At 39.0% G+C, this 27,627-nt stretch overlaps 2 long non-coding RNA genes across 2 annotated transcripts in view; one reads left to right on the forward strand and one right to left on the reverse strand.

The window, feature by feature from the left end:
* The window catches only part of LOC125965354 (uncharacterized), a 56,096-nt gene extending 44,701 nt beyond the window's left edge, over positions 1–11,395 (forward strand). The window contains exon 5 of the long non-coding RNA XR_007479143.1: positions 11,260–11,395. This is a non-coding gene — a long non-coding RNA (uncharacterized LOC125965354). The remainder of the gene's footprint in view (positions 1–11,259) is intronic.
* Positions 143–27,331, reverse strand: LOC101279206 (uncharacterized). The gene is made up of 6 exons (XR_007479144.1): positions 27,075–27,331; positions 23,629–23,720; positions 20,055–20,229; positions 14,219–14,353; positions 11,429–11,567; positions 143–672 (listed from the first exon to the last, which is right to left on the reverse strand). It is a non-coding gene; the product is annotated as an uncharacterized LOC101279206 (long non-coding RNA).
* Positions 27,332–27,627: the final 296 nt, after the last annotated feature.

The following is a 27,627-nucleotide window of genomic DNA, read 5'->3' on the forward strand; positions in this document are numbered from 1 at the left end:
ACTTCTTTACCACCTTTCCTCCAGTTTCCAAGAATGTGTTTGTTCCTTCCTTCCCAACACCAACTCATTTCACTGACAAAACACCACTCCATCACCTATCAATCTCCACTTCCCTCTTTCAACAAAATTGCTCACGGTTGAGAACCACTGACCTATATCTTCCCTGCAGATTAATAATAATTTTTATGTCTAAGACAAAAATAACTTTAATTCAAACTTATCAAACAAGCAAAGTAAATGAAAGATAGGAAAATTCTTATCCATTCCCGAATATTTTCAATGAAAACTGCTTTCAATTTAGTCTTCATAAAAAACTGTACCTACTAATTACTCTGTCTACAGGTTACTCTTTTATAATGGGCTCCCCACTCTACCAAAGCAGGCTCCCCTATTTGCATTTCTTAAAAAATTTAATTCCTCCTTTTAAAACGTCAACCATATTACCTATAATTACACTAAATTTGGCTAAATATGGCCACGTAAGTGATGAAAATTGCTCCAGTTCCTCAGCAAACTACCATTATAGTCGCAAAGAGAAGAACGCCATGAAGAGAAATGAACTAACCCAGCATCTTTAAGGAGATCCAAGAAAGCATGGAACTTCTGAAAAGAATTCTCAATGCTGCCCAAAACACCTTCATCATCCAGGATCATGCTTGTGGACATGAAGGGCTTCAGACAAAGAGAAAGTTACATTTCTTAACTGGGCATTTTCATGTTCTAACTATAAAAGAAGACGGAAAATGTCTGACATGATTTTTTTCTCATTGTCATCAAAAGTAGTCTTGCCTAGTTTCAAGGAACAAAACTAAAACACTCAAAATGTAATTAATCTGTAATTAACCTAACTCTCCACCAGTAAAGACAGAGACCATATCACATAATAACAAAAACCCCAGGCACCCAACAAAGTTTCCTATATAACGCTTAGGTGGTATATAAATAAACCAAAGTTATCGTTTTATTAATGATCTTTCACGAAAGATCACATTTCTAACTGGTTCAATTCATAATGGAGCCTCATTCCACATCAGAAAATTACCTGCTTTAAGTTTCCCTTAAATTAGAAAGTGAATTATAGAATCTGATCTGAACAAAACATATTACAACTCTGCTGAATGTTAAGAATTAACTTTAGTGAACAAAATATCTAATGCTTACGTTTAAAAGTCCTAAATCATACCCAACCCCATTTATTAAATGTACGATCACCAATGTTTTCTTTGGCTCCTTCAAAATATTCACTCCTGTGCACTCTTCCCCTTCCGCTCATCACCTATGCACTTAAAACCCCCTATAAGCTCAACTCCAGTATTTCTCAGAAAGGCTGTTATGTTCATGATGCCCCTTTTGCCTTATATAAGCAGGTGCTCACCATTTATTGAATGAGTGTCCGCCAATCCAGTGGATATGCACTTTGAAAAATTCCTCCCTACGCTCAACCTCTGATAAAGTATATTTAGAACTTTTTAGATTATGCCCTGCTTTCATGCACATTACCTAATGTAATTCTTATAGTATATATTTTTATCTTTCATTGCATTCTTAGAAGTTTTCCAATATCTTAAATTTATTTAAATGATTCACTTTCCTAATTCATTGCCAGGAGAGTCTCATCATGTCTTTTATGCTACTGTATATATAGTATATGCACAAAAAGTGCTTTCTTGAATCAAAGAATCATGAACAGATCATAAGCTAATGTCATAAAGCGCATGCACGCGCGCACACATACACACACACACACACAACGAGATTTTCATATTTTTAAAACATGCTTTCTGGAATATAGATCATATGATCACTAAATACCAGTAAATGCAAAAGTCCATATGATACAACCAATTTGCAACATATTACAGTTTTAAAGTTTACAAACTATGTGTATATGGATTAAAATCAAATCGAAATAAAACCAAAACACTCCCAAAAGTGTAAGAAATTGTTTACTTCATTGACTCATTTATCAGCCTTAAGTCTTATTACTCTTTCCTCCTTTAACTGCTTTAGGCACTCCTCCAGTTTTTCCTAAACAAACAGAGTAAATGTTGTAACTAATTCGTAGTATAATACCCAAAAGCGTTTCCAGCTATAGGACTCATCAGGATTTAGGGGCAGAGCCAGAAGTGAACTCAGATTTTAGTCTGCTACTGGTAATATCATACCATGCTAGTGAAATGAATTATCAAAATCTATCAAATTAGCATAGTAAAGATTTATTTAAATTCCACTTTTTCCAACATAAATTTGTGGCAGCCCACCATAAAAGGCATATGTGTATAACATAGCAAGTCAGAAATAAATAAGAACAAGAAAGAAAAGTTCTATTTTTATTTGTGGGTCTCTTTATAGTAGGAACTCCTATTAATGAACATGCTTAACACACCTGAATTGCATAATTGCAGATTCAAAAGCATTTTTTTTTAAAGTAACCACTTTATTTTATTTTATTTTATTTATTGCGGTACACGGGCCTCTCACTGTTGTGGCCTCTCCCATTGCGGAGCACAGGCTCCGGACGCGCAGGCTCAGCAGCCATGGCTGACGGGCCCAGCCACTCCGCGGCAAGTGGGATCTTCCCCGGATCGGGCATGAACCCGTGTCCCCTGCATCGGCAGGCAGGTGGACTCTCAACCACTGCACCACCAGGGAAGCTCCAAAAGTAATCACTTTTAAAGCAATTTACAGTTAAGCACTGTTCCTGGAGTTCCCTGGGCATTAAATCTAATTATCAAAACCCTAAGAGGGGGCTTCCCTGATGGCGCAGGGGTTAAGAATCTGCCTGCCAGTGCAGGGGATACAGGTTCGAGCCCTGGTCCAGAGAGATCCCACGTGCCTCGGAGCAACTAAGCCCGTGCGCCACGACTACTGAACCTACGCTCTAGAGCCCCCGAGTCAAAACTACTGAGCCCGCGTGCCACAACTACTGAAGCCTGCGCGCCTAGAGCCCGTGCTCTGCAACAAGAGAAACCACCGCAATGAGAAGCCCGCACACCACTACGAAGAGTAGCCCCCGCTCGACGCAAGTAGAGAAAGTCCGAGAGCAGTATCAAACACCCAGCGCAGCCAAAAACAGATAAAGAAAATAAATTTGTTTAAAAAACAAACCGTATGAGGAAAGAACAATCACTAACTCCATGTTATTTTACAGATGAGGGAAACAGAGGCAGAGAAGTAAAGTAGAGCAGCACAGCCAAGGTCACACCACTAAGTAGCAGAGCCACACTGTGGACTCAGGAAGCTGGGTGCCATTCCTGCTCACGGAGGTGGTAGTCTTCCCATTCACCAAGGTCACTGAAATAAAATGAACACTGATAAACTCCCTTAGGAGTTTCAGGAAATAAGACACTTCGGTCCGTGAAGTGGGGACACTGCTTGCAATAGGCAGAATTCTAACACAGCCCCTAAGACTCCTACTTACTGAAGTACACAAACCTTCCACTTATCCAATCAAACTCTAAATCTAGGTGCTGCAGTGAAGGGATTTTGCAGACGGAATTAAGGTTCAAAATCAGTTGTTTTTTTAAGATGGGGAGATTATTCTAGGTGGATGTGACCTACTCAGGCACCCCATGAAAAGGACCTGAACTCTTCCTGAATTGAAGTACAAAAGGGACAAGAGGGAGACTCTCCATTGCTGGCTCTGAAGAAGTCCAATGGTGTGGCAGGGAAGGCAAGTGAGAGGCCTCTAGGAGCTGAGACTGTCCCCCGAATGACAGCCAGCAAGGAAATGGGGACCTCTGTCCTGCAACTGCAGAATCTGAATTATGCCAACAAGCCGAAGAATCTTGAAGCCATTCTTTCCCAGAGCCTCTGGATGCTAACACAGCCAGACTGACATCTTGATTTCAGCTCTGTGACCCACACAAACTATGGTGAACATCCAACGTTTGGGGCTCAATGTCTTACACTTAAATTTCACGTGCTTTAACACTCTCAGGAGGGAACTCACGTGTTCCCGTGTGTATCTGAGCAGGAAACCCAGTCATGCTGTGCCTGGACTTCTGACCTGCAGAACTGTGAGCTAGTCAAATAGGTATTGTTTTCAGTCAGTAAGAGTGTAGTAAAAGAATCAATATCCTACTCAACCTCCAGGTTCGTGAACAAAATAAATGACTGTCATTGTTTTAGGCCACTGTTTCGGGGTGGTTTCTTATGCAGCGATAAACAATCAGAATTCCTATACTTATGAAAACAGTACGGTATATTTATACCTTTTAACTGCTTTGAACAATCACTTAAAGAATGAGGAACTCTATTATATGCCATCATTGGGAGAGGAACTGGTATCACTTTCTGGAGAGTAACTCTTGGTACCTAACAATAATCCTACATCAGGGGTTTACCCTAAGGAAATCAAAGATGTGGGCAAAGATTTATCTACCAACATGATGTCATAAGATTGTTTATAACCAAACCCTAGAAGAAAGCTAAGAGCCTCCAAATTGGGACTGGTTTAAAGAAAAACAGCTCACCGTCTGAAGGAATGCGCTATGAAGCCACTAAGAAAAGAATGACAAGAGGTCTCGACCAGAGTTAATGAATGGGCTTCAGGAGTTCTACATTCATAATATATCTGTGCGTTTTTCCTGGGAGATGATGCAAAAGCTTAATCAAATTCTCTGATGTAGAAGAGTATTTAGTGACATGGCAAAATATTTTTGATACTTTTTTAAGACAAAAGAGCAGATTAGGTGTGTGTACATGCAGAGGTGGCTTCTATTTCCTTCAAGAAGCTGTTCATTGTTTACAAACATTTGCTCAATGAACATATATTTTTATATTCAGAACATGTTTAAAAAACTGAGAGTCTAAGAACTTCAAATTCTTTAATGTTTCATTACTAAAGCCAGTCAAGTTTTCAATGGGGAAAAAGGAAAAAAAAATGCAAAATTCCTCTATTTTAATATGATGGTTTAATCAATCTTCTAATTGTGTTAGAAGTGTTAAATTTTTGTGAAAAAGTGTATCCTCCTCCTACAAAGTATTCACAATTCATGTCCCTTACATGGAAATATGTAACCAAAAAAGTTAGAAAGTAAAATTGCTTGATATTCTATTACTTAAGTAAGACAAATGATAAGGCTTTGGAATAATTTTCCTTCCTGTCATCTGCTCTCCTTCCTCCCTTCTGTACACTGGCTAGGGTGATTTTTCTGGGACAAAGCTTCCATCATATTGGATATCAAATTTTATGTTCAACTTTTCTCCATTTAACATTGAAATCAATCATTTCTCATATAAATAGGGGATTCATAACCGTGATTTTTTTTTGTGGGCTACAAAATATTCCACTGAGTGGGTTTACTGGTTAACCATTTTACACATTTAAATTCTTACCAACTTTTCAATACTATCAGACAATAACCGTTTTTATGCATGAAAGCTTTTTTCCATATTGAGAATAACGTTCTTACAATAAATCCATAAAAATGAGTTTGAGATCAAAGCAAATGAACATTTTTAAGGCTCTGAGGTACCTGTCTCCAAACTTCTTTCCAAAAGATTTCTGAGATTTTACACTGCCATCAGCGATGTATCACTTGGTATATAACCTCTACTATAACTGTTGGCTTACTTCCTCACTTAGAGTGCAAGTTATTTGAAGATAGGGGGTGTATTTTATTAAGTGTTTACCCCCAGCACCTGTGCCTAGCACAGCGTAGACGGTCAATAAATAATTGCTTAATAAGGAAAATCCCTGCCAATACAAGATGTATGTGTGTGAAAGACAGACTGTGTGTTTTTCTCTAACTGGATAGATGAAAACGTGTCATCTTCTTTAATGTGCAATTTTTTTGCTTATAATTAGTAATTAAATTTCTCTTTTAGATTATATTGTAAAAATTCAGATTCTCTGAGGCAAATGGGCCTGGCACTACCCATTAGCTATATAACCTTGGACAAGTTCTATAACTCTAGGCCTCAACTTCCTCATCTATAAAATGGAGATAAGCTCCCATATCACAGAGCTCTTGTGAGGATTACATGAGTTAAAACACATATAAAATTAGAAGAGTGCTTGGTACACAGAATATGTTCCATTAATGCTGAATGAATGAACATGCGAATGCAAACAGTAGTGAAGGGCTTAAAATGAAATGGTCTCATCCCACTCCCACATCCAGCACTCAAGAAGCGACCGATTCTTTACGCAGGTTTTTAATTGTAAAATACGATATGTGTACTGAGAAGTGCACAGAACAAAACTGTCAATGTGACAAATAAAAAGAGAATACTCACATAAACACTACTCGAATCTGAAAGTATTGATACTTGTCAGCATCTCAAACCGCCCCCCCCATATCCTTTTCTCATCACAAGCTCCTTCCCTCTTCCAGGTTAAACACCATCCTCACTTCTTGACAATTATTTCCTTTAACCTGCATGCATCCCTAACAAAAGAGTTTAGTTTTGTCAACATCTAACTTTATGTAGAGGATCATAGTATATGAAGTCTTTTCTATCTTATTTCTTTCTCTCAACGTTGGTTTAAAAAATTCATCCACATTGCTGCCTGTAGCTCTAGTTCATTCAATTTTATTGCTGGATAGTTTTCCCACTGTACGAATACACAAAATTTATTTAATTTTTGACTCTTAATGGACATTTGGTTTGTTTTCAGTTTGTGCTAATGCAAATCATGGACAGGAATCCTGCTGTACCGGTTATTCTGGTGCATTTACACAGGGCGGGGGTGAGGGCTGCTGGCTCACAGGCTATTTATATACCTTCAGTTGATGGAGAGTGCTAAATGCTTTCCAAAGTAGTTGTGTCGATTTATACTCCAGTATAAACAGGGTGGAAGATTCTCATAGTACTTCAGGTCTACAATACCTGATACTACCAGACTTTATTTATGTATTTGTCAATCTGATTGGCATGTAGTTTCCTTGGTTTTGACTCACTTTTCTCTTATTACTTAATGAAGTCATACACTTTTCTGTGTTTACTGGCTGTTTGGATTTCCTTTTTCATGAGGTTTACATCAATAGTTATTTTTTATTTATTTTTTAATTACTATTTATTTATTTTTGGCTGTGTTGGGTCTTCGTTGCCGCGTGCAGTCTTTCTCTAGTTGCAGCGAGCGGGGGCTACTCTTCATTGTGGTGGCTTCTCTTGTTATGGAGCACAGGATCTAGGCACGCGGGCTTCAGTAGTTGTGACACGTGGGCTCAGTAGTTGTGGTTCGCAGGCTCTAGAGCGTAGACTCCGTAGTTGTGGCGCACAGGCTTCGCTGCTCCGCAGCATGTGGGATCTTCCCAGACCAGGGCTCGAACCCGTGTCCCCTGCCTTGGCAGGCAGATTCTTAACCACTGCGCCACCAGGGAGGTCCAACTATTGTTATTTCGAATTCTTCTCCATTTCCAAGTAATACTCTTACATGACTATTTTCTCACTAAATTGGAGGCATTATCTGTTCACTTTCTAACTTACTAATAAGTAAGGGTTTAGTTCCTTTACACTCTTTCCTATGTCCACACTGCTCTGTAAAGTTATGTCATCATGAGTTATTCCACTGCTCATGATCTCTTTGACTTGTAGTGATATACTTAAAAACCTACATTGTTGATCAACTATAAACTCTCTCAACGTCACGCTTTGTAAAATGAGGACATTCATACCATCTTCCCTTTCTTCTACCTCCTGTCTACCTTCCAAACCTAGCTTTTACGTTGTCAACGTTGAAATTTATATTCTGTTCTATGTGCAGTTAAGTCTTCTGTTATTCGAGAGTCAGTAAGGAGTAAGGTTTAAGAGAACAGGCAGAGAGCCTCAACTCAAAGCCTCAATCCAACCTTAAAATAGGTACAGCCTGGGCAAGTTCCTTCCCTGTCTTAGTTACCTGTTCTCAAAAGTGGGAATGGGGCATCCCTGGTGGCACAGTGGTTCGGAGTCCGTCTGCCGATGCAGGGGACACGGGTTCGTGCCCCGGTCTGGGAGGATCCCACATGCCACGGAGCAGCTGAGCCCGTGAGCCATGGCCGCTGGGCCTGCACATCCAGAGCCTGTGCTCCGCAACGGGAGAAGCCATAACAGTGAGAGGCCCGTGTACCGCAAAAAAAAAAAAAAAAAAAAGTGGGAATGATATTAGCACCAACCTCATAAGGCTATTCAGAGGATTAAATGAGTTAATATATGCAAAAACACTTAGAGCCTAATATATACTAAGTACATACTAGTACACAATACATTTCAGTACATACCAACTTAATACTAATACATACTAAGTATAGTTTACTTTAGTTATTAGTGATTACATGCAAGTTGACGATAAAAGCTGCAAACCAAGACAGTATTGCCATTATTACAATTAAATTAATATTGCCCACTGCAGATGTACTGTGTCTCTGTGTACAGACTACACCTTGTTCCATACTGTGCCAGTGTCACTGCCCTTGTGCAGGGTGACCACATACCCCAAGCCGCCTTGGGCTGTTCCAGTTTATACCTGTTGTCCTGATGTTACAGCATTAGAGCGCCTCCTTACACTATTGAAGTGTAAGGAGTTTGGACAAGTTCTGGTTTGGACAACAAATTAGACAGGTGGTCATTACCCCTGTGTGTCACTGAAAAGGGGGACATCTATAGTGTCAAGTTTAAGTGGATTCTTCTCTTCCTCACCAATAGTACGTTAAAAATCAATGATAGTTTAGTTTGCTTCATGTTTATGTCCATATAGCCTTTCGTCCTCTGGAGTTCAAGTTCCCTCTCCTCTTCCTCTCCCTCCTCCCTTCCAACAGTGCCTAATACCAAGTAAGTACAACATGCCTCAAGGTGTTTCTCAGCTCTCAATCACACAATCAATAGAAGCCTCTCCACCCTAGACTGGCTGCAATCTGCACCGAATCCCCTATTACCTTCCTTCTTGGTTTACTGCCTCATTTTGCTGGATTATTTCTATAAATAGCTTAAGGTGTAGCACAGGAGGTCAATTTTTCAAATTTCTTTGTGTACAAAATATCTTCTTCAGCCTCCACTTATGACTGATAGTTTGGCTGGATACAAACCCCTAGGGTGAAAATTATGTGCCTGAAAAACTTTGGAGGTATCTTTCTAATGCCTTCCAGGATCCATGGCGCTGATGACAAGTATGATAAGGTCAGATTTTAACTCTTTTTTTTAGGTGGCCAGTATTTTTCTCTCTGGAATGGATGTATCCTCTCAGTATTTTATTCTATTTTAATTTATTTTTTCAGTATTTTAAAGTTTCACAATGAAGGGTGCCTAGGTATGAGTCTATTCTTGCTCATCTTGCGTAACTGTTTTCAGTCTGAGGCCTGATGTCTACTTTCAGCTGTGGGGAATTTTGTTGCCCTTTGACAGCTTCCTTCCATTTTTGTTCTGGGTCTGGAGTTTCTAATAGTAACATGTTGGATCTCCCAGATGCAGCCTCTCTAACATATTTCTATCACATTTTCCATTGTGTCTTTCTTTTTTATATACTGAGAAATTTTTAAAATTCCTACTGAATTTATTTCAGCAACCATATTTTCATTTCCAAGAGACCTCTCTTGCTTTCTGACCATTCTCTTTTTAATTAACACCCTAATCTTATTTTATAGCTTTTTTATAGCTCTTTTTAAACCTCTCTCAGGATACTAATTAGGGTTTTTTCTTAAATTATTTTGTTCCCTAAATTGTCCCTGGTCCTACTAGGATACGTTTTCACTCTTTTTCCCCCTCTCATGTTGGAAGCTTTACTCAACTATCACGCAAATGACAGTTATTTTCTATTTAAGAATGAGTGCAGAAAGCTCCCTGAAGTCAACGATTGATTGGTTTCTTATGCAGGAAAAAGCGGGGAGTAACTGTAATAGGATCTCCCCCAAACACAATTTTCTAGGGTGTAAAAACTCACACTAGCTGCCCTAGTTCTTGCCAGTTTCACTGGTTTCAAAATGAAATAATCTCATTTCAGGAGTGTGAGGGCGGGGCTGGGAGTCCACTCCTCCAAACACAACCCTTCAATGAGCTCCCCTATTCAGTCACACTTTTAACTAACTCCACCCTCTCTCCTACATGCGCATCTGAGCATGGGCCTACTTCTGCAGGTGGGGTCAGAATCCTCCTCAGTTGCAGGTGGTCGCTGTGCATATTCTAGGTGATGCTTTTCCTCTGTTCTACTGCTTCAGTTTCACACTCTTCCACTTGTCTTCCGTCTTTCAAAACTATGTTGAAACCTCTTGATTCTTGTGGGCTTATATATTTAAACACTTTGATACCATCATTGTAGTGTCTTGTGAAAACGGAGAAGAGCTAAAAGGGTTCTCAGTGCCTTCTGAATCTGCTATTCTGTGGTCCAGTGTTTAAACTTCTTGGTCTTCCCCAGTGTCTATCATTGCTTTTAGAAATACAATCTCCTGGTCTATTCGTGAAGGAAATGAATACATCACATCTAAAATGACAAGGAAGGCGGGTTAGATGCTCTAGGGTCTTGTCGTACTCTGCCATTTACTAATAAACTACTACGTGCTACAAATTGTAGGTGCTCATTTATAAAACAAAAGGGGGTAACCCTACACGAACTATAGATTTCTCCTACTCTAACATTTCATAATTTTCTAAGTTCTTTTCTTAAAATTTCTCTATATTATCATTAATTTTAATTAAAAAAATAAAAATCTAGCTTTCTCTTTTGAAAATCAAAGAGTAATTCCCATAGTCCTACAATAATGGAATAATTAGTTCTGAAACCTGTCAAGTTTCATTGTTTCATATGAAAAGAAAATCACATTAAATAATTTTTAAAAATTAAACATGAACTTTGTAGCACAAAGACAAGGTTCCCCCCAAATGGTGTTCCTTTATTTACTAGAAATGTTCAGCTCTGCATTAAAGTTGAAAAAAAAGAAATATATTATTTTTGAGATACAAAAATTTCTTATGAAAATCAATTTTTCTTTTCTGTCCATATAAACAAAAGTATGGAATGACATTAGAGGTCAGGTTTAGTTGGTAATAGAATGTAGCTTCTTGATATTTTTTATTTTAGGAAAGGAGAATATCAACATCAAAACTTTTTTTTTACTTTTATTTAAAATGAGGCCATATTTTCCTCTTATAAAAACAGAGTTCAGCTAGAACTGTCAATTTTCTCATCTGTAAAACAAGAACACTGAATCAGCTGACTATATTCATTCAGAACTCAATTTCTTTATCGTATGATCACTAAGGTTCTCCCTAAATCTAATATACTAAGGTTCTAAGGAAAGGAAAATATATTACTAACAACATGTTTTGATTTTTATTTCTTAGAGTTCAAATGTCCACCATTCACCTTGGTCTAAGCTTAAGGAACCATTCAAGGGGATACAATGCAGATGGGAGGGGAAAACAGAACCCTCACACAAGCTGTGCCGTGTTGCAATCAGGCTTCCATTTGAAAAATAATCTTGTCTATAGCTTTAAAGTGATAACTTTGTACCTGCAGTGCTTCTTGTTTCAAACGGATTTTCTCTGGCTCTTCCTGAACACTTTCTGAGGAATCATCGACCTCTTCGATTTCTGAGGAGGAAGGACTCTCTACTGTCACAGTCACAGGAAATTCTGATGGACCTGAGTGTCTGAAAAAGAAGATAGGAAATCACAGAGTTGTTACACTAAAGTGCAAAGAAAGAAGACAAGATTGTAAAAAAAGATAACACAAGTCAGATCCAAATATCCAAATATTAGAGGACATTTAACAAAAGTGATCTGAGGTATCATTATTTATAAATGTCTCTCACTGCTCCTTAGTCTAAAACAGGCAATGACTAAGTAAAATTACAGGAACTTATTTTTGCTATGTTACTGTACAGACCTCTGTTGTACATGGTTAGGATTAGTAATGGGAATTGCCCATATTATTTTATTAAGGTTCTTTCACAGAAGCCAAGTGAAGAGCCAAGGTAAACATTTTTTCTCAGATCAACTTTATACTGCAAATGAAAAATTTATTCTTCACCATCAGACACAAACAGTCTGGAAGAAAATGTAGTTTTTCAGAGGAAAATACATCAGTAAAGGGACTGATGAATAATCAGAAAGTCAACATATCTAAGCTGGGAATAACAGACATTAGAATTTTAAAAAAGAAATCACATACACATACACAACTAAAACTAACCCATCAAAAATTTCATCTTCTCACCACACTTAAGCCAAAACTAGGGTAACAGTAATACAATTCTCCCATCAAGGTTCACTGCCACTGCAATGTTGTTCAATAGGACAGTTCCAAACATTTAAAACCTGACCTGGCCACAACCCCATAAAAGTCTACAGATCATAAAGAAGTGTGCTGGGATTATATAACCATGCAGAGGACAAGTCACTAGGACATCATTTTGACAACAAGCAGCAAACCCTGCAGCACAGGAAAACCGTAACAGGAGAACGAGGTGCACACCTCTCTCTCTGGGCATGCAAGGGCAGGACTGACACCCAAGATGCTCTTCTCTCAACCTCAGCAGTGGTGCCTTTCACAGAGCAACTATGCAGTCTCCCAGAACCACTGGGAAGGAGAATCTGATACTGACAGTATTAGCTTGCCACGAGGCCATAAGCGAGGGAATGTGTGTGGCCTTGGTGAGAGAGCAGAGGTTTGGGAGATGTTACTTTGTATTGGTTTTCAGATCAGGAATTTGTACATATAGCCCGCAAACAACGTTTCTTGAAAACATGTGAACATTCTTCAGTATGAGAGCTCCATGTGAGGGGTCAGAAATGGCACTCAAGTTCGTTTCACTGGGTAACAGCTGATTTGCGGACTGGAAAACAGGCTTCCTTGTTTACAGGCATAACCACAAGGCTGCCAGTTGTGTGCCAAATCCACACAACTACACAGTTGCATTGGGAGAGCGACCAAACATGTTTTACATGGATTTATTTCAGAGAGGGAAATGCTTCTTGTAAGGCTCTGTCAGTTTAAAAAGCGAGGAGAATGACCATCCACCTTTCCCAATTCAAGTCCTATATATCATAAATATGATAGCTAAACACCAGCAACTGATTACATACATCACGAGCTTTGATGAATGGAAAGCCCCTAAAAAGATATCAACAAAACGAAGTTAGATCTTCATGTAAATACATCACCAGTTAAACCCAGTTAATACAACTATTTAGTATTATGTACAGTATCCACACAGAATTGTGTATAAAAATAAATAAGCTCAAAACAAGGACCTGGAGGGCTCTGCTATGGAGAAAACTGAACAGAATTCAGGTGACTGGCTCGGTAATAACTCTCTGAACTGCTGAGAGGCCCCTTCAGTTCCTATGTTCAGGATACTTGAGGTTTCAGTCTCACTTCTTTAAATGGTGATATTAATCATTCTCTAATTTACCACCCTGTGTGAGGAGGATGGACCTGAGATTAAGTGTCTCAGGAAGAAGACAGGAAACCACAAAGTTGCTAAACTCAAGTGCAAAGACTGGGGATTCAACACTATAGTTTATGCAACAGCAATTCACATTACCATTTGCAAAAAAGTAGTCAGTTGTCCAATGGGGATTACAAACATCCATTTAACATGAGCAACTGAACAGATATTTTACACAGTAACTACTTCAAGTACTATTTAAAATCAATTCTCTTTGTTTTCTTAAGCAATTGTTAACCCCAATTTCGTGAGTACTACCAAGTCAGTCACTTGAAAATCATCTAGAGCAATCTATTTCACTTAGCAAGCCTAAAGCTATAGTTCAACCATTTTATTTACTGTTCTGTGACAAAAATTACTATGAACAGCTATCCCCTGGATAAGAAATCAGGTAAAGCTAGTTTGACTCACTAAATCTGATTTACTGAGTTAATAAGCCAGTTGTTTTAGAATAGGTCGAATGCATAATTTTCATCCATTCTGTATTAAACTATTTCCCCTGTCTAAAATGTCTTTTTGCCCATTCGTACATATCCAAGTTCCTACTTCTGTGCTGTAGGGCTTCACGCAACTACACCTGCCTTTAATGAAACTTTCCTCACATGCACAATTGGTGATAATTCTAGTCTCCTCAAGACTCCCACGGGGCTAGCTCTGTTGTGACACTTGAGAAACAACTTGAAACTCCCAATTACCTTTTGTTTTTCTTCCTTAGAGGGCTCACTGGGCAGAAGCCATGTGTGAGTTATCTTTTCTCCTCTATAGAGAGCACCAGAGACCGCTCACGTAACGGAAGTTCCAAAATAAAGGACTCTGAATGGCTGAAAAGACAGGGAATGCAAACACGCTACCTGCTGCTTTTTGCACGTTCTGCAGTACGCCACGCCGGAAACCAGACACACCAGGTGGTAGAGGTTCAGGACCATAACATTCTTTACCAGCAGAGGGTTTCCTTCCATTACGCACAGGTTGCTTTGCGGCCAAGCCTATGTTTGACAAAGCATGAAAAGAAGGAATCAAGATGCACCAAAGGTCTACAGAGCAACTGTCACATGTGTACACTTTGAAAGGAATCAAACAGGCACTTGACAATGATGCCAAGGCCATTAAAAAGAGGATCGTTTTGTACAAAGGTTTTACATAAGCCAGCATTTTTTAAAAATATAAGTTCTCTACAGTAACAAGTTATTTTAACTAAAACAAAAGTATTGAGATGTGCAGAAATGCAAAAATAAATTTTTAAAATAATCCTGAAGTATGATACATTTTATGTATTATGCAGAAACACTCAAGTTTACTGAATCTTAGAACACCTTTGGCATTTCTGAATCTCAAGGACACAGAAACACAGATACACCCATGACTTCTGCCAAACAGAATCTTCAGAATTAGACCAAAATTTCAATTTAAGATGAATTTTTCTATGTAAAAACAATAAAAGTTATAAGGCTGCAAGTTGCTGGGTGGTAGGTGAGTCAATGTTACTCTCCTATAAGCCTGTCAACCTTCACTGCTCCTTTGATTTCATACAGAAATCACACAAAAAAACAAATGAAACCCACTGGATAAAAGAGTGAAATGTGGAGACTTATCCTGTATTTCAGTAGTAAAGAGGCAAGTATCTTTATATGAAATATTTGGTTGCAAAAACTAGACCTACGTGTTAATATTTTATTTAGAACAAGCCACATATTAAAATTCACATTTAAATATTTAATTTGAATTTACTGAAAACAAACATCATAGGTTAAAATGGTTATATTTATCCTTCAAAGCTACTATATTTTGTGTTATTTTATTTATTTATTTTAATAGATCTTTATTGGAGTATAATTGCTTCACAATTCTGTGTTAGTTTCTGTTACACAACAAAGCAAATCAGCCATATGCATACACATGTCCCCATATCCCCTCCCTCTTGAGCCTCCCTCCCACCCTCCCTATCCCACCCCTCTAGGCCATCGCAAAGCACCGAGCTGATCTCCCTGTGCTATGCTGTTGCTTTCTACTATAGTTTAGCAACATTAGGATGCAGGGTAAAATGGAGTGTATGTGGTAATATAGGACAAATATTTCATAGAGTGTAGCTTATTGATAATCACCACACGATCCTGTGTGATTTATATGCCTCTTAAAAATATACAGGAGCTCAGTTCATTTTGTGCTATTTTATTGTGTTTTTTAACTTAATTACGGTCAAAAAAATGTTTGTATGCATGTGGTTTGTATGTGTATACCCTTCCTTTACTTTCAGAAACGAATGCAAATACATTTGTATTAAAAGTTTTTTAAATTACACTTTTCTTGTTAGGAGATAAAAAAAATTTCTAATAAAAGTTCCCATCTGTTTTTAGGCATACATAATGACAATATAAATGTGACACAATTCACACCATTATTTCACCCTGTACTCACCAGGATCTAGGTATATACCCAGATACTGATTGGCTTACCTCTATGTCTCCAAATAACTGAGGCAAATAGAAAAAAAAAGCCCAAGAAATAAAATTACTCTTAAAATAGCTCAATGAGTTTGTATATTTCAGTTATATTTCCACTTTGTTTCATCATGCTAAATAAAAAAAAAACGTTTAACTGTTTTCTTCTCATTCCATGATGCCCTATTATATACCACCAGGTACTAATTTTACAGAATTCCTAATATACATGTTTTATTAATATATATATTTCCATTTCTAATATCATAGCAAAAGTCAACTTAGCTATTTTATGAATACTGTACACATGATATAAATTTTTAATAATATCTAATTAGTGTGATACCACAAATCTTAACTTCTTTGTATGTACTATTTGATTATTAAAATATCACTCTCTTGAAATAACGATTGGCAGACAATCATAAGCTTTTTTTTGACTTCATAAACACTCTTAACAACTTATTTAATACACTATTGTCCAAGCAAGTTGATTAACAGAGAATCAAAAACATACATCTTTAAGTAGAAAAAAAAAGCTGTATTTATGAAGATGTTTACAATAGTTTATTTTAGGTTATTTCCAATTGTTCACCAATTTAAAAAATTGACCAACTTAATGAAACCTTGTGAATACAATGTTAAAAAGTATAACTATGAATCACAGAATTTAAATTTAGTATGAAAAGAATGGCAAATTATATTGAAGTTATGTGGAATTATGTTTATAGACAGCAGGAAGAGAAAATAAAAATGTAAATATTGCTAGATAGGATAATGCAATTAGAGGTGGTCTTTTAAATTTTTCATTTTTATGCTAATACAATACCTTTATAAAACCCCAAAATCTTCAAACAACACATTTAAAAAAAATTGTGGTAAACTACACAAAACAGAAAATTTATCATTTTAACCATTTTAAAGTGAACCGTTCAGTGATATTAAGTCAACAAATTTTTAAAACTTTCAGAGGGAAACTGAATAAAAGATGTGTTGTCCATTGGTGATTTTAATGTATCTGGTATATAACTAAAGTCACCACAAAACTCTTTCTGGGAAATTGGCAGATCATAAACATAAAATATTTATTTTGCTTTATATCAAACCTTATTGTTTTGCTGTTTCAAAATTCAAATTTACTCACAAGAAAGAGTCAGTTTCATATTAGATTTGGTTTCACAAATGCTGCTCCTGCTATTCATTCTTATCACCAAAAAAAAAAAAAGACTATTTGTGACTAACGATAATATGTTCCAGAAAATAAAAAGTTAAAAGGTTTTCAATCTGCATTTCTGGGAACCTAAATTAAAGCATCACACAACATTTTCGAAAACAGAAAAGCCATTTGATTTGACTAAAAACTTAGTTTTAAGATGGCAGAAAGTACCTTGATAATTTTCTTTTAAGAAAGAAAGAAAAACAAGCCATTAAAGAGAAATTCTTCCGAGCGAACTGAAACATGTTATGTATGTCTGACTTGGCACTCCTTCCATCTGGAGAACTTTTTTGATAATTGCTTTCATCACAGAATGATCTAAAGTAAAATGAATTGAAGTTAGAGTAATTATTTCCCAGTGAGTGGCTATTTCCATTTAAAACCAAAAGCCAACTAATTATTGCTTTTCCCATAAATTTAAATATGAAATCTACATTATGTAATTATACACTTAATACCCCTTTGTGTATTCTAATTTCTTCCTCAGAAACCTAAGATGCCATCTTGCAGACTGCCCACAATGGCTACTATTTTGGCAGCAACAAAGGTCAACTTCAAACATTTTGCATCTAAAGTGGCTTTGGATACCTTTGGATAGAAAGTACAGTCTGAGCACTGTCCAGACACTTAGATACCTAAACGGCATCTAAGATAACAAATCAAAGTCCTGATATTCCCTCAAAAGCTGCTCCTCCCATCAGCCCCCTTTTTCTAAGTGATACCACCCAGTTGCACACATAATCATCAACGACTTGTCTCCTTGTTACTATTCCCTTCATACCTCACAACTAATCTATCTGCAGGTCTTGTTAGCTACACCCTGAAAACACAACCTGAATTCAACCACTTTTCACTTGCTGCAAACTTCCAACCTAACCTAGGCCATAAACATCTCTTATTTGGACCCCTGTGATAGTTTCCTAACTGGTCTCCCTGTTTCTCTTCTTTATCCTCCCAAGTCCATTCTCTATACCAGGTCACCTTATTCAGATACTATTTGGATCATGCCTTTTTCCAGTTCACTAGAATGTAAGCTCCATGAGGGCAAGACTTTTGTCTGTCTGGTTCACTGCTTTATCAGTAGTGCCTAAACCCGTATCTGGCACACAGAAGGTATTAAAAAAATTACCTGTGAAACTGACAAATGAATAAAGTACTCCTTGCAAGAATTCAGAGGTTGCACAAGAAGCAAATAATGCTCTTGGTGGAAGCAGGCTTAGTATCTAGGTTCACCTCTATTCAGAGTAGAGATAAGAACAATTTACAAGTATAAATCACTTTAATCAGTAAATTATCTGCTCAAACCATAAGGGAAGTACAACATTATAAAAGTACTGTTTTCTAGGATACAAACAATTAACAAATTCAAACAATGTGTGTATAGAGAATACACACTAAAAACCTATCATGAAAGTATGATGGTCAAGAACTCTTGCGGTAAAAGGTCAGACAAAAACCAGAACAAATGATCATGAATTCTAGTAGTTCTGGGGCTGAACAACCTACTCATTTAATCAAAAGGGATCATCGCAAAAGCACAGGTATTAAAAAATATTACATGAAAGGAAACTATCATGAGTTGTTTAAGTGTTGAGTGGACCATCACATTAAAATAACTTGAGTCTTTCAACGCCCCATGACATACAGAAATAGCAAGTCAGACATATGGATCTAACAGCATATGATACAACCCTTACAAACTGTCACTACAGAAGAAGGGACACCCGGTGTAATTAACCAACTAGCCAAATGAATACAAACAGCCAGTAAACCTCACCAGTAAATCAAATGAATACAAAATAAAACAAAATGTGGTTATTCTCCTATCAGATTAAGCCAAGATTCTGTAAGAGAAGTCTTTAAAATGTCTATACTCTTTTGATCCAAAATAGTCAGAGATATAGGTAAGGATATATATCAGAGTACTTTTTGTAACTGAAAAACTGGACATACCTTTTATACAAGATCGGATAAGCTATGTGCACTGTGGCATATTCATATAATGGAACACTGAAGGGTCACAAAAAAAATGATGCAGTAAGGCTTCCCTGGTGGCGCACTGGTTGAGAGTCCGCCTGCTGATGCAGGGGACACGGGTTCGTGCCCTGGTCCGGGAAGATCCCACATGCCGCGGAGCGGCTGGGCCCGTGAGCCATTCCCGCTGAGCCTGCGCATCCGGAGCCTGTGCTCCGCAACGGGAGAGGCCACAACAGTGAGAGGCCCGCGTACCGCAAAAAAAAAAAAAAAAAAAAGATGCAAATTTACTGACTTGCTAAGATGGTCATACTGAATTAACTGAAAAAAGTTATAAAATTTGGAGTAATCCCACTTGCATAAAAAAGGGAGAGGTACTCATTTTTGTAGTCTTACAGTTTTTAAAAAGTGCTACCAGCCAGTGTTTGTGAGAGGCAGGCTTCATTCACATCCACTCTTGGGGTGGACTACAAATTGGCATAGCCTTTCTGGGTGGTAATTTGGCAATGTGTATGAAAAGTCTTAAAAATATGTCACACTTAGTCATTCCACTTGTAGTACCTTATTCTACAGAAGTAAGCCCGATGGACACAGAGATGTATATACAACGTATTCACATTGTTTCTGACAGGGAAAAGCAAACTGTCTCAATCTAATTGCAAAGAATTGATTAAACTATGGGACATCAATATGATGGAACACTACATGATACCTCATTAAATGAAAAAAGCAGGAATATGAAATAGCAAGTATACTACAATTCTATTTTTGTAATCTCTAAGTGTACAAATATATTTATAGAAAACAATAAAAAGACTGAGAATATATACACCAAAATGAACAGTGATTATGTCTGGGTGTTAAATTTATAGGTAATTGTTCTCTTGTTACTCTGTATTTTCTGTAAAGAATATATGTAACTCTTAGAGAAAGTTTAAAAGCAACATAAAAGCTATCAGAAAAATGAGGCCTTAAAAAAAGTCCTATCACAACAGTATCATGCCAAAAGCTAAGCATATATTACATTAAAAATTCAGTATTTTCAATTTAAGAATTTACCTCCAAGCCATAAATCCTCACTAAGAGATTCTGCAAAAGCATGAGCACCCAGGTCACCAATGAGCTTGTTGCAGTTCAGAGCGATGCGCCTCAAACCAGGCATACAGTCAAGATCAGGTCTCCTGGAACGAAGACTCTCAGCCCAGGTTTCTTCATGCCTTCTGATAGTCTGATACTTCAAAGATTTAATGGGACGAAATTAAGATGTTTCAATAAGGAAACAGGATGTGCCTACTGAGTATGGCTTATTATGTCAGAGATTTACACACACACATATCACGCATATATGCCAGGAGAATCAAGCTGAGAAATTAAACAGTCAGTTCTGCTTTACGAGTCCAGTGACCCACATTCTAGTCGGTCAGTGATTAGATTCCAGCCACTGGATGACCTGTTTTTGAACAGTTATGTAAAGTTGGATAACTCAATTACAGTCTAAGAATTATTTTCCTTATCTTCTAAGTCAGGGAATTGATTCTAAATTCTATCATTGCTGAGGCTCTAAATTTCATCATTCTGTCCTCCAATGGTCTCCAAACACCTGACTGGGCAACCCATAAGAAAACTTTTTAATATGCATCTTATTTTTTAACAAATTATATACACAAAGTTCTATACATATAATTTAGGTACATTATAAACTACACAGATATTTTTAAATGATACAAAGCTAAATAGGTTCTAATATTTTCTTTTCCTAACTCCTAAGGCATTATTGAATTTTATTTATTTTTAAAAAGTATTTATTTATTTATTTGTTTCTTTGTTTGGCTGTGTTTGGCTGTGCCAGGTCTTTAGTTGCGGCCTGCCGGATCTTTTACTTATTGCATGTGGGATCTAGTTCCTTGAGCAGGGATCGAACACACGCCCCCTGCATTGGGAGCGCAGAGTGTTAACTGCTGGACCGCCAGGGAAGTCCCAGGCATTATTTTTAAAACTATATTTACAAAATGGATCTTACATGCTACCTAGGGTGTGGACACAAACTTCAGAGGCCTGGACCATGCACAGCCAGTTTGATGTGCCTTGGGAAGATAATGGTTTGACATTTAACCACAAGTCTTGTCTTAAAGACATTCAATTCTTTATATTCATAAAATCAATTTTGGTAACAGGGAACACTGACTTTAAATCAAAAAAGTCTTGTTATATTCTTGAAAACATAAAAGACTCAAAGTGCCTTTGACACTCTAAAAGCAAAATCATTAGTGTCATTTTCCTATTAACAATGGCTTATAAAAGCTCCAAGCAGAAATAACAGCAATCACTTACATAGTGCTTAGTATGTGCCAAACACTATTTATACAAATGAGTTCATTTAAACCTCACAACGAGGCATAGATGTTAAGTGATTTGTCCATGGTCACTAGCTATGAAAAGGGAGAAAGGGAATTTGAACCTAGGCCATTTGGCTTCGGCACCCAAGTTCTTGACTGTTCTCTACCCGAGGGGTCAATGGACTTGCCCTGTATAGGCTCAAAGAATTTTTCAATTTCTAAAATCTAAATTTAAACATTTCCAGCTTTGTGGGCTATACAGTTTCTGTTGCAACACTCAACCCCACTGGCGTAGGCTGAAAGTAGCCATAGCTACCATGTAAACAATGGGTTCCACTATGTTCCAAAAAACTTTCTTTACAAAATCAGGCGACGGGCTGGATCTGGCCTACCAGCCATAGTTTACCTATCCCTGATCTGCACCATCAAACTATTAAAAAGACTTCATGTCAAATTATTAAATAATTTAGGCCTAAATACAGTAATTATAACCACTGTAAAGTTGTTAAGGCATTAGTTTAAAAACTGTATTTACAAGTTGCCGATGTAGTGATGTTTATTAGTTTATAAACTACAGCAGCTAATAGACACTTGATTCATTTAAATCTTGAAGACTATAAAGGCATAGTTTCTTCACAGCATCACAATCAATGTTTTCAGTAACTAAAAATACATAGAAGTATTATTATGTATTATATATTAAATCTCCTATTTCTAAAATTAAGTGGACTATCTTTACTAAATGGTAGAATCCCAAACTGAAAACTGGTCTTATTCTTTCAACAAAACGAAAGATGCACTCACAGGTATCAAAAGACAAAAATTAACTGCCATCTGTGTCAATGTATTAATGTGCTTCAATCACATATGTTTTCATGAAAGTTTAAACATAAAATCACCTTTAAGATCCTGGCCACGTAATCTGCTCCCTGCCATGTCAGATTATACCCCGTGAAGTTTACTGTCTTAAGAGTGATAGAGTTCTTTACACCTTGCCAAATAACTAAAAGGAAAAAAAAAAACCCACACACACAGTAAGATGAAGAGCCTATACATTTGTCAATCTTGACTTATTTGCTTTTCTTGAGTCAATTGGAGGTTTACAGCCACATTCTTAAAATCATTAACTACAATCTTCCCAAACAGGTAATTGATGAACTGATGCATTCTAAAGCTTGTCAGTAACAAAGTTATTCCAGTTTACAGCAACAGTTTAATTCTATTTAGATACTAAAACTGAATACACTGGATACTGCAAACTTTCTTCCCAACCACTCAGTAAAGTACTACATACTTTTGAGACAAAGGAAAAAAAAGAAAAACCTGAAGAGCATAAGAGTCTTCCGATTTTCAGTTCCAATGATACATGCCAACCTTGATGATCAATCAGCGATTTAAATGTCAACTATAAACCCAGTATTTTATTAGCTGCTATGCAGTATACTAGAGCAATAGAAGAGGGAGGACCTCAAACCCTCTGTTTCCTCAAATTGAAAGGCAGGCTTCCTTACCCCTTCAGACCACTAATGGACACAGGGAACGCACACTAATGTTTCAGGACCCCAATCAAGAATCACCTGCTTTGTGATTAGGTCCATCATACACCCTCACCAACACCACTGAGTTTGCTGCTCCTATGGGACGTTACATATATTTCCTATTTGAACACATACCACAGTGCATTATAATTATGATTGCAGATAGATGTTCTAACAATTTAAAGAGAATGATGACTTTTTTGCTCTTTACATCTTGCTATTTCCCTTCCCATAATATTTCTTGAAGAGAAACCATAAAAATATAAAGAAACACAAAAAACAGGAAATATACAAAACATGTGGTTTGTGGCTTAACACAAACTTAAGTAAGATTAATTCTGACAGTATCCAGCATAACAAACTTCCATGGTACAAATGAGAATGGACCAAGGTTTGAGCAGGTACAGGAGACAATCCACGCATGCACAACACCAAGAAAAGGTAGACAGACATGGTGTGTAGGAAATCACGAGACCAGTCCGATGGGAAGAGACTTAAACAAGACTAAAACTCACTTTCGAAACCTCCATCTCCAACTGGACAATTCGCAAGACACAGGTTCACCAAAGTGGCCAAATATTCAATCCCTTTAATGGGGAGGAACAGTTTTAAATTTTATTGCTTTAGTTTGCCCCAAAAGCAACTATCAAAGGTTGGCAGGACACAATGAAGGCTTACTTTTGTTAACATAGTTAAGTCTCTCTCTCTCAGAACTAGCCCACTTAGCTCCAGGTTCCTTAGCGCACCCGATGCACTTACACAGCCTTCATGAGCTTTACACAACTGGAAGGTCACATCTTTATTTCTTATCGCAGGAACACGACTTCTGTAAACTTCATTTCTGTCACAACCTAAAGCAAAAATATTGTAAAATGAGTGGTTTAAACCATACATTTTATCATCATTAAAAAGCACCTAAATAAAAAGAAAAAAAGCATCTGCTCTGTGCTAAGGATTAGAAACGACTCCTGCCCTTAAAGCCTTCATTAAGGAGGAAGATGAATAAACTCAAAATTTCAATCACATGAGATAAATAAACATAACCTTTATGCACAGAGGTGCCTATGGAGGCAAAAAGTTATATCTAAGTGACAGCTTCATGAGAACCCTGAAGTAGAATCCAGAAAGATGAGGCTATGCAGAGTTGGAGTAGGAGGTGCATTAACTGCAGAGGGAACATCTGTGAAAAGACACTCAAGCCTGACTCCTGCTGGGCACTGTAAATACTTCAGGTGGGGACGACTAAAGGCCAGGGGTCCAAGTGTGAGAAGAGACACAAAGGAAAATAGAGATGCTGGCAGAAGCAAGCCTGGGAGAGAGCATGGCTTTTATCCCACAGGTGACGAGGCCTGGGACTACCACTAGCTGAGTAAGGGTGCCTCCGCTGATTAGAAAAAGGCGCCCCGCTGCTGAAGGACCAATTAGACAAAGGGAGTGATCCCAGAAAGTTCCCCTTCCTCAGGGCCAAAGAACGCCATGACGGGGCTTCCCTGGTGGCGCAGTGGTTGAGAGTCCGCCTGCCGATGCAGGGGACACGGGTTCGTGCCCCGGTCCGGGAAGATTCCACATGCCACGGAGCGGCTAGGTCCGTGAGCCATGGCCGCTGAGCCTGCGCGTGCGGAGCCTATGCTCCACAACGGGAGAGGCCACAACTGTGAGAGGCCCGTGTACCGCAAAAAAAAAAAAAAAAAAAAAAAAGAGCCCCATGAGGCTTGGCCCAGCACAGTGCAGACTACACGCCTCCGTGTAGAGCACACGCTGGGCGGCTAGTATGAACTAACTCTGTGTGGGCAAGCCATTAGCATCATTATTTTAAGCATAGCTTTTTATGTTACAAGATCACTCAACCCGAGTAGGCAGATGAACTTAGAGGAGCTGAGCCCAGGAGCTGCGAAAGCACCCAGGAGTTTCTGCCATAGTCTGGGCAAAATGTAATATGGATGAAGAAGCAAATTTAAGAGGAGGCCAAAATCTACAAGCTAGCCCCACTGGATGCAAGACATAAAGGAAGTTCAGTGAAGGAACTCTGAAGAGAAAGGGCTCAACAATAAATTTTTGTTACATTCAATGTAAAATATGTGGCAAAATTAAGTACAGTGGCCTTTAAGGTCCCTTCCAGCTCTAATTTCTTTTGATTTCTAACTTATTACTCTGCTTAAGTAAAGTCCCTTCAGAGGTACAGAACAGTTCTTACACCTGAATGGGATGCAAAGAATAATCTGACTTCTGTTCACCAGGGGATGAATTGAACTGTCCTTGCAGGAGAGAGAACAGATGGTGTGAACCCCAGATCCTAGTAAAGGGCCAGGCACACGATAAGTATTCAGCTTTTCGAAAACAAACGAACAATCATTTCCTTTCCTAGATCTTCACACCCTTCCTCTGCTGGCTACTTTCTCTCAGCTTATAAACATCCTCAAATATACCCACTTAAAAAACTCTCAGACCTATGACTCTTTGGATATTCTTGTGGATAACCTAAGTCTCTCCCATGCCTTCAAACACCTGTCCTTCCAGAAAGCCCAGATCTGTATCTTGGGCCCAGACCTGGCCCCTCTACCAGGCCCCTCTAAAGCACTGAAGATCAAGTAAGATCCTCTCCCCACCTCCAATCCCTCTCTACTGTGCTCTGTATCTCACAAAAAGATGCAGCTGTAAACTGTCACCCACACTTGCTGCCCTCCCTTTTCTAACTGGTCACCAGGCCTCACCCATTCTCTCTCAGATCTGCAAAATCCAGTCCCACCTTTTATAACTTAAGTGGGACCCTTTGATTACAATTCACGCTGCACCCAATCAACTGCCTTCCACATGGAGGTCCCAGTGAGCCTCTAAACCAGAATTCCATTTCACTGTTCTTTGGTGTTTCCCACAGCCTTCAGGATAAACATCCAAACTTCTGACATGACAAACAAGGCCCCTTTCTGTGGGGCCCCACTAGGTTTCCAGTATCAACTCTCATTGCTTTCCCAAACCCTGAGTTCCAGTCCTGTACCTGAGTTTTGCCATATTTTTTTATATTTCTCAAACTTTGACACACACTGCTCCCTCCTGCCACCCCAGGAGCTTCTACATATCCTTAGAAAGGATGGCACCTCCTCCAAGAGCCTACCCTGAACTTTCCCTTCCAAGATTCTATGCTCTGCAAAGGGGAAAGATGGCGGGGAGGGATACATTAGGAGTTTGGGAATAACATATACACACGACTATATATAAAATAGATAATCAACAAGGACCTACTGCATAGCACAGGGAACTCTACTCCGTATCCTGTAACAAACTGTACGGGAAAAGAATCTGAAAAGGAATGGATATATGTATAACTGAATCACTTTGCTGTACACCTGAAACTAACACAATATTGTAAATCAACGATACTCCAATATAAAATAAAAATTAAATTAAAGAAAAAAGAGATTCTATGCTTTGTAGCACCAGAACTCACTTCTTCCAGAACACTGACTACTGTGCTTGTGTTTACTTGCCACCCAGTAGAAGGGGAGCTTACCTAGGGCAGAAGCGTCGTCTCCAGCAGCCCTTGGTTCTGACAACTCATTCAAGTACCAGGATACTTTACACACATAACCTGCTTAATTAATTCTAAGAACCCACAGAAAGAGTGGTTTTTAATGTCATTTTACAAGTGTGGGGATTGTAGCGCAAAAGAAACCTGCCCAGGCCACAGAGAGCATAAGCCCTGGAATTCAAACTCTAAGCTGCCTTCACACTGGTGCTCTTTCCACTATAGGATACTATTGAAAAAAAATTTCTTTTTCCTGAGCCCTGTTTGAATGGAAAGGAAATGAAGCTGGGATATATCAATTTCCTAATCGCTTTGGTCTGTACCAGGCAAAGTCATTCAACACACCAGGTAACATCTGTGCAACCATTAACGACGCTCCAAACTGTGCTAAGTGTTCTACATTGTAGAGTCTACAAGTATTAACAGAGTGAGACCTTGTAACCTCCACAGAGAGTGGGTCCTGTTAAGCCCATGCAACAGATGAGAACACTGAGACCTAGAAGCCTTAAAGCACTCGGCCGGGGTCACCGAGCTGGCAGGGGTCCTAAGCCGCACGCCCCGTCTAGTGCACGCACACCCGGGCACTGGGCACCGGTTCTAGTGCCCACCCTCCACCTTGCACCATCTAAAACCCCGCTTCTCAGCGCCCACATGAGGGCCCCTGGAAGCGGGAACTACAAACCTGTTTCGCCAAGCCGTGGCTGGAAGAAACTCTGGATACAGATCACGGGCAGAGGGTGCTCAAGAGCGGCGTCCAGTCAACCCCACGGAGGCGGTCGGCGTTGAAGTCCAGCAGCCCTCCCGCAGGGAAGCGCGAACGGCGGGCAGAGGCAGCGAGTCCTGCAGCGCACACAGCTCCTCACAGCGCCAGAAGTCGGCCACGCTGTCGCGGCGCAGCTTCACCGAGTGATCATGGCCGGAGCGTGGCCTCGGGGACGCTGGCTGCGGACACGATGCCCACAGCCGCCTGGCGGTCCCTGCTCGCCTCCCGGCCCCTCGGGCGCCCACCGCCCGGCGGCTGCGGCGCCGCAGCGTGGGCAGGACCCACGTAGCAGGCGGAAGACGCAGGGCCACGGGCCCCAGCTACGCCGGCCCCCTCCATGCCACGACCCCGTGACCCCGCATCGCCGGCTGTTGCGCCGGCCTCAACGCCCCGCGCGACGCGGCGCGGCGGTTTAAACTTCCGGGCGGGACCTTGGGGGCGGGGCTCGAGGACGTCAGCGCACGCCCTGTGC

This window comes from Orcinus orca, chromosome 9 (assembly GCF_937001465.1).
Source record: "Orcinus orca chromosome 9, mOrcOrc1.1, whole genome shotgun sequence".
Lineage (NCBI taxonomy): Eukaryota > Metazoa > Chordata > Mammalia > Artiodactyla > Delphinidae > Orcinus > Orcinus orca.